This window comes from Cavia porcellus, unplaced genomic scaffold (genome assembly GCF_034190915.1).
Source record: "Cavia porcellus strain 051 isolate PalLab524CR breed Dunkin Hartley unplaced genomic scaffold, mCavPor4.1 scaffold_33, whole genome shotgun sequence".
Taxonomy (NCBI): domain Eukaryota; kingdom Metazoa; phylum Chordata; class Mammalia; order Rodentia; family Caviidae; genus Cavia; species Cavia porcellus.
The window spans coordinates 14,052,130-14,059,375 of NW_026947516.1; positions in this window are offsets into that span (position 1 = coordinate 14,052,130).

Consider the following 7,246-nt stretch of genomic DNA (forward strand, 5'->3'; position numbering starts at 1 on the left):
CTCTTAAAGTAAAAGTGCAAAAGGCCTTTGTTTTTCATTTGCTGAACTAAAATTCACATTCAAACTGTTGTTTCTTTCCTCTCTCCTTTTTTCTATTTACTGTATTTTTTACTTCATGATTATTTTCTGTTAAAGAAAATGTAAAAAAAAAAAAAACTAATGCCCAATACTTGCCAACAAAAAGTCTCAATCAAAACGTTTTCAGAGAAAGAGAAAATGCAAGACAGAGAGAGAGAGAGACAGAAATGAAATAAAGAATACAATAAATGTCACTGCCTCAGACTCTGAGGAGGTGGAAAATTCTTGTAGCTCTAAAACAACAGTGTTAAGTTCAATTTTTAATTTTTTTCAGCTTGTATAAATTAATGCTTCAAAATCTTGGGGTTTTGTTTTAGAAGAATATGCCTCTGTTTGTACATACCTAACAACACACTTTGATTGCATTGAGTGGCTGAGGGCATAACTGGAAAGCTCTACAGCATAATGGTAGCTCTACCATTTAGAATTTTTTTGAATTGAGCTAAGCCTAAACTTCGTGGGTATCGTATACTTTTTCAAAACTATGAACGTAAACAAAATTTTTGAAAGACTACAGAGATCAAAGTTTGTATGTGTACTCCAAGAACTTTTAATTGAGAAAAAATAAAATTCTAAAAACTATAAAAGATGTTTAGGGGGGAAATTTAAATGTAGAATCAATATGAGATGATATTATTAATCATTCTTTTCAATGGCATCCTTATTTTAGGTCTGTTTAGGGGTAAAAGTTGTGTTTGAAGCATTCAAATGATGAAACACACACACAGACACACACACACACACACACACAGCCAATATAGCACACTGTTAGCAGTTGTTTAATTTTTTTCTATTTTTTTTCATTAAGTTTATTGGTACATTTTAAATATACATAATGATCACTTTCATCATAGTGACTTTGTACCTGTACATGATTTATCACAATTCCACTTTTTCCCATTCCTCTATGTTTCCTTCAGTCCTTCTTCTCTTCATTTAGATTTACAAAAGCTTTGTTTCCATTTCTCCCTCTTCTTTCTTTTTATTTCTTTCCTTTGTTCCTTTCCCTCCTCCCCCTCCATAGTTCCCCTCCCAAATGAGCATTTTTCTCCTATTTCATAATATCTGATATATATTCTGGTCCTTATTTACACTTTCACTTTCTCACACTACAGGAACAATGTAATAAGACAACACTCAAAAATCAGTAGCATTTCTGTACACAAAATCTCACTGAGATAGAAATTAGAGAAACCTCGCCTTTCACAACTGCATCCAAAAAAAAATGAAATACTTAGGAGTCAACGTAACCAAGGACATAAAAGATCTTTACACTAAAAACTACAGTACTCTGAAAGGAGATTAAAGAGAATATCAGAAAATAGAAAAATAGCCCTCATTCATGGATAGGAAGAATCAACACAGTGAAAATGACCATACTCCCAAAATTGTGATACAGATTTCATGCAAAATTGTTATTTAATTTTAATAATTAGTAAGAGATTATATTATGAATTTCTTTTAACTAATTTATGTCTTAAATTTTTTAAAATAAGAAGTTGGAATCAGACATGATGGCACATGCTTTAATCCCAGCACTTGGGAGGCTTGTAAACCTGGGAGTGAGGAAACTGTAAATTTGAGTCTAACCAGAGCTACATAGTGAATTCAGAACCTACCTGGACAACATGTTGAGGTGATGTCTCAAAAAAAAAAAAAAAAAAAAAGATGGGGAGAAAAAATTTTTGTTAAAAAAAACAGGATGCTAATATAATTGAGATCAATGTAGAATGATGCTAGGGGTTTGGCTCAGTGATAGAACATTTGCCTAGCATGCACAAGGCCCCAGTACTATTTGATTTGAAAACCAATACCCACTCCACTATTGAACCTACCATTTTGAGTTTAGGCAGATTCAGTATCTTCTGAATAAGAGAACAGAGACTGTTTGTGCTTGACTACTAGAAAAGTTATTCTTAGCTAAAATTTTCATTAATTCAACAAGCAAGGGAAATGCAAACAGATCACTGGTCACTTTAACTGACTGGTCTGCTGAATGATCTTCCTCTCAGAATGCACCTAATTGAGTTATTCTTATTTTTGTCATTACTTTTATTTTCATAACTATGAAGAACAATTTCTTAAGCACTTATAAGGACTAGGACCAGGACGCTGGGTTCAACACATTGTTATGTAAAGGGGGTTGTAACATCTTTGGGGAATTAGGAGGTATGAATCAAGGATAAAGGGCAACATAAGAAAGCATAATCAATATGCTACATGCTAAATGTATAATACTATAATGTCGTGAGTGTCTTAGAGCACTCTGAACTCTGGGAAAGGTAAACACGCACACACGCCTTATCGGGACACGGGGGGTACAGTGCTCGGAAAGGAAGACAGGACACGGCACCTTTACTGTCTGCACCGTGTTACACTGCACTGCACGCACAATCTTTATTTTAGGATTCATATATAGTAAACCCGATCAGTTTACAGAGCCCAGATAATTAAGTAGTGAAAAGGCATTCTTTGTGGCAAGCTACAACGTGACAGACTATAATGTTTATTTTAAAGCTATCTAAGTGAAGTAAATAATCACAACCAGTTCTCATAACTTCTCTAGCCCAGGAAGAAATTCATTAGCTCAAGAATGTTGTTAATTTGTCTGCTGTTAGTGTCACAAAGGGTGGCCAGCCACTTTCTCAAGACTTCTGCAAAACAAAGCCAGCTCACAGTATGGATTCCAGAGGGTGAGGGGTCTCACTGAGAACAGGCATTCCTATTCTACCTCCTTCTCGCATACCAGGGTGGCTATTGTAAATTGCAGGTTAGAGGGGGTTGGGCCTACAAAGTGACACCTCATCCCCCACACTTCCTTCCTTTTTATTTTTTAACAACAATTTCCATAAGATCAGGTTATTAATAGTATTTTGTCTTATGCAGTAAAAATACACAAGAACTATGGCAATGAGAACTATAATTAAACTAAGTCCCATGCCACTTAAAGTGTGGGTTATGCTCTGCCAGATTCCTTTGGAATCTAATCCTTTTAAAGATTGAGCAAGCAATTGCGCGAATTGTGCCAGGGATTCATCATCATTTTGCTTTGCAAAATCCTTGTCAATTTGATTATGCAAAGATTCTATTTCCTCCTGGGCAGAGGTGTTTTCATTTAGATACATTCTAATCACTTTCCATTCATGTTTTGTTTGATTATAAGGTCGTTGGGTTATACAGAAAGTAGTTGAATTCCAATCACATTTTAAAAACACTTGATGCTGAAGAGCCAATATTTTTCTACCCATCCATTCAACTGTTTGTTTAAGGAGGTCTATTTGTTGTTGTAGTTTGGCGTTTATTTGCCACTGAGTTAACCAAAGTTCATGAGAATTTTCATGCCATAATTCTACATAATTCTATGTTTTTCTTGCAAAGAGGTTTGTAAAGCTATTCCTGAGACTGCTGCTAGGGAGGCTACAGTTATCAGACTTAACAGTACAGCAACCACTATTCCAATAAATCTTTTTGTACGTTTTAACAGATGTTTAAAAAATTCATTAGTAACAGAAATTACTGGGTCTTGAGACCATGGTCGAGTTAAATTTACAGGCAACCAAATATGAGTTTTTTGTTGTAACAGCATAACTGTATAAGGCTTAGTGAAATTTAGTGTGCTATTTAAGCATGTAAACAATTGACAATTTAAACAAGTACAAGAAAAATGTGTAAAATTAAAAGTTCCCACTAAAAAGACATAAGGCAGAGGTGCACAAACAGTAATATTATACATTTTAAACCTAGTAAAATTATAAGTAGTAGATACAGATCGACTAGTCCCTGAATAGGAAACATTGTACAAGGTTACAGGTTGCATAGCGGCTGGAATCTTCCAAATATGATTTTGAAGGTGATGAGGGTATTCTTCGGCTGCAACAGCAGGGTTAGCGATTCCACCATCTCCCCACCACAAAAGAGACGTCTTCTGAAGCAATATAGGAGCTCCGTCAGTTATTTTCTTTGGATCTGGAAGACTATACACAACAGAGAGATTACATCTTGTCTCATTCCATTCAGCACATCCATTAACGAATTTTCCAAATGGTCCCCAAATAATATACCCATCAATATTTTTAGCAAATTTTCCCATACATAGTTGCCAAATTATGGGATTATAAGAAATATTGTATTGTATTGTATTGATTATAAGTGAATTCAGGGCATACAGGAAATGTATTTGTGTCAGGTGCTGTTAAATTTCTCCAGGTAACATTAAAGGTTTGAGCAGCCAAGGCTTGAAGCCTTGTCCTTTTGTTGCCTGCTTTTATTCCATGTTGAATCCAAGACTGCCATCCCAGAGGGATGCAAGGCGGTTCCCCAATGCAAATAGGCCTTTGATTACCATAATAAGTAAAATTGAATAATGTCCCATCATCTTGATTGTGGGGGGTTAAATCAGCCCACGGTGCTGACAAAATTTCTCTAGGTGTGGTATAAAGTAAAATATCACTAGTTCCCCATTTTACAGGTTCTAATAAAGGGGGATTTGGAATATATGCCCAGTACGAATGTGGAGGTACCTCAGTCCCCGAAGCAACGGTGAGCAAGGCACATAAAGCTAAAAACAAGTTTTTAGGGTTTAAAGGCTTTCCTGCTTGAAGGACAAGCCGTTGCCCTTCTATGGTCAATTTCTTTAATTGTCCCCATGTAGGGAGGGGATTTAAATTTGGTCGCTGTGAGCGGCGGGAATTTCTTAGCTGTAATCTGGCCATGGCTGCGACAGGAACAAGCTCAGCATCTTCAGCCTCTAGCTGGTTTCGCGCTCGCTTCTGAAGGCACGGTTCCAGTTCCTTGGGGAGTTGTCTCCGGGACTGGCGAACAGGGTCTGGAGGCGCGGATCCTGATCCATCGTCCAGGGACCCACTGCTGAATTCCATTTTCTGTGGAGATATAACCAAAACCTTTCCCCTTATAGAGCAGTGTGCCCTTCTCCCATTCAGCCTCTGGAGCTGTTTTAGTCCAAATAGGTTCATTAATTACATAGGGCTGTTGTTGCTGTTCGAAATGTCTTTCAGCTCTTGTTAATATTTCACCTTGTGGTAAATTGAGAAAATTTAAAATAAACAATGCTTGATGCAGTAATGTTTTTGGACTGTTTTGCAATTTAAACAGTATTGGTATCTGAATATCCTCCTGACTCCTCCTTTTTAATTTTTTAATTTGCAACTTAAGAGTGCCATGTGCTCTTTTAACAATAGCTTGACCCTGGGGGTTATATTCAATCCCTGTAATATGAATAATATTATGGAGATCACAAAATTGTTTAAATGTTCTGCTAGTATAAGCAGGTCTATTATCTGTTTTGATTTTAGAAGGAATTCCCATAACTGCAAAAGTCTCCAATAAATGTACAATAACATTTTTAGTGGATTCTCCCTGTTGAGCAGTAGCCCATAGAAATGAAGAATATGTATCAATAACTACATGTACATAAGAAAGCCGACCAAAAGAAGGTACATGTGTAATATCCATTTGCCATAACTCATTAGGCTGAGTTCCTCGAGGGTTGACACCTGCGGGAATAATTTTTAAATGTAATGGTCTATAAATAGGGCAGGCTTTTACAATTTGTTTAGCTTTTGTAAAAGGTATCTTATATTTAAGATGCAAATGTCCTGCATTCGCATGATTAAATTGATATTCTTTAACGGGTGTAGTGAACATAACTAAGGAATCCACTGCATTGTTACCTGATACTAATGGTCCGGGTAACTGAGAATGAGAACGTAAATGAGTAATAAAATAAGAATGATTTCTTTTTTGAACATGTATTTGTAAATTTTGAAATAAAGACAATAAGGCAGGCTTATTAGAATATAACACAGCTGAATAGATATTTGTCACTACTCCAACTGAATAGGCTGAATCGGCTATTATATTAATAGGTTGGTTATGAAAATCTAAAAACACTTGCAATATAGCAAAAAGTTCATTTTGTTGTACAGAGTTAAAATTTGTCTGACGTACCCAGTAAGATTTTTGAGTCCAATATGCAGCTTTATTTTTAGATCCATCTGTAAATATAGTCAAAGCTTGTGGAATTGGCTGTACAGCTAGTAAGGTATTAACCACAAATTGTTGACGTCTAAAAAAAATCCCATAATTTACTTTTAGGAAAATGATATGAAAAAGTTCCCATGAAATCTGCTAAAGCAATTTGTAAGGTTTCAGTAATTGACAACAAATATTCCCATTGTTCCTTAGTTAAAGGGATAACTATATTGTTTATATCTTCTCCTATCAAAGTTATAGAACGAGCTCTACCATTCATAATTAAAGCTGCAATCATATCGATATACGGTGTGACATTTTTAGATTGTTTAGTTTTAGTGTATACCCATTCTACTGGCATAGCATTTTGACCTAAAACTGCAGAGGGATATTGAAAAGTATTAATAATATATAAAGTTAGAGGCAATTTAGGATCAATCCTAATTAAAAATGCATCCTTAATTTGTTGTTTTACAAACTGTAATTCTTGTTCTGTTTTTGCTGTTAAAGAACGAGGGCTGGATGGATCTGAAGAGCCCTGTAGAGTAGCAAACAAATGCTGTAATGCATGGGTAGGAATACCTAGTGTGGGACGAAGCCAATTAATATCCCCTAATAATTTTTGAAAATCATTTAAAGTGGATAACTTATCTCTCCTAATAGACATTTTTTGTGGAATCACCTTTTGTCTAGTAAGAATATATCCCAAATAATGACTAACTTCTTCCTTTTGAATTTTATCCTGTGCTATTACAAGTCCAAACAGAGAAAAATATTGAGGTAAAGTTTTTAAAATATCTTCTAAAACATTTCTATCACTATATGAGAATAAAATATCATCCATGAAATGAGCCGTATAAACCTGAGGCCATTGTTTTTCCAATTAAGCTTTAAAGGATTCATTTCCCTAAGCTGTAGAAACATATTAAAAATGTATATGAGCTCCCCATTGTTCTAATATATCTCTTCCTAAAATAGAAACTGGCACCTCTAAGATATAAGGTTTAATAACAGCAACTTGACCCTCTTCATTTTTTATATGTATATGCATTGTGGCTTGTCCAATTGTATTTACTGGAGTTTTACTTACTCCTTTTATATTACATGGAATAATAGTATAAGTAATATGAGAAGGCCAATCAGTAGGTTTAACAATAGTAATATCCGAGCCTGTATC